The 1384-nt window shown below is 50.1% G+C and overlaps 1 protein-coding gene across 1 annotated transcript in view; it reads right to left on the reverse strand.

Annotated features, from left to right (window-relative positions):
* LOC103393652 (choline transporter-like protein 2) overlaps positions 1-1384 on the reverse strand; it is a 10247-nt gene that overhangs the window by 6612 nt on the left and 2251 nt on the right.

Genomic DNA, 1384 nt, shown 5'->3' on the forward strand with positions numbered 1-1384 from the left:
GGTGGGGGTGGAGGTGGGGGGGGGTCAGTGTGTTATTCAACATGTTCAGGTGACAGTGATTGAATCAGAACAGAACAGAACAGAACAGAACAGTTCTAGTCTGTGTCAGTGAGGAGGAGCAGTGACCTCAGAGGAGGTACATGATCAGACTGAAGAAGGAAGTACACAATACTACGGCACAGAGTACTGAAGAAGTACACAATACTACGGCACAGAGTACTGAAGAAGTGCAGAATACTACAGCACAGAGTACTGAAGAAGTGCAGAATACTACAGCACAGAGTACTGAAGAAGTGCAGAATACTCACAAATACAAGGAGAAAAAATAAGAAAAAAAACTGCAGATAAACGAGCTGATCACACACACACACCTGTACAGCAGCAGGTTTCACACACACCCACACACACCTGTACAGCAGCAGGTTTCACACACACCCACACACACCTGTACAGCAGCAGGTTTCACACACACCCACACACACCTGTACAGCAGCAGGTTTCACACCCACACACCCATTCTCGGCCGTGTGTCAGGGCCCAGTTTCAGTCGTTCGTTTTCCACCAGTTAAAAAGTTTAACTTTTAAAGAGTGAACAACAGGAAGTGAAGACTCTGTTACCGTGTCTCCCATAATACTCCTCATCCTCCCCCATGGTCACAGCGTCTCCTGGTTCCACTGTTAGAGCGACTCCTCGCTGCTTCCTCACTCTGCTCTGATACAAATGAGCAGGAGCCACCAGACGACACGGACACGGAGGAGGAACCGGTCCGACCTGCTCCAGAACAAGTCAACGAGTCCTCGCTCCACCTCACCTCACCTCACTCACCCTTCACCTCCCCCAACTCTGTCTTTATCCAGGAGCTGTTGGCTGTTTCCAATCTGTGCTCCACCTGTGCATCTCCCCCTGACTCCACCCATACATCTGAGTGTGTGTGGAGGGGGGAGGGGGAGGACAGAGAGAGAGAGAGAGAGAGAGAGAGAGCAGGATCTACAGACTGTGGGGCTGAGACTGGGGCAGTTGTTTGTGTGGGAGGAGAAATTGTGGGGTAGTTGTAATCAAAAACATGTGTTTGGAGTAAACAAGCAGGAATCCTGCCTCTAGTGGCGTCTGGTGTCACTGCAGTGGAACGGCCCAGATGAGGATCAGCTGTGCAGGTATTTACATGGAACCGAATCCTTGTGTGGTTTCATTTAACTGCCTGTAGTGGCGCTGCCTCGGGGTTTTGAGGCCACCTAGTGGTTAGACTGCCACATGACATTAATTTAAAAAAGAAAGTAGAAACTTTCCAGCTCCAGTTTCCAGCAGTCAGAAATAGTCACTGTTTATAGAAACACATTGTTAGTCGGGGGGGGGGGGGGGGGGGGGAGGGGGAGGGAACAAAAG

The sequence above is a fragment of the Cynoglossus semilaevis genome, chromosome 17, assembly GCF_000523025.1.
Source record: "Cynoglossus semilaevis isolate Cse_v1.0 chromosome 17, Cse_v1.0, whole genome shotgun sequence".
NCBI lineage: Eukaryota > Metazoa > Chordata > Actinopteri > Pleuronectiformes > Cynoglossidae > Cynoglossus > Cynoglossus semilaevis.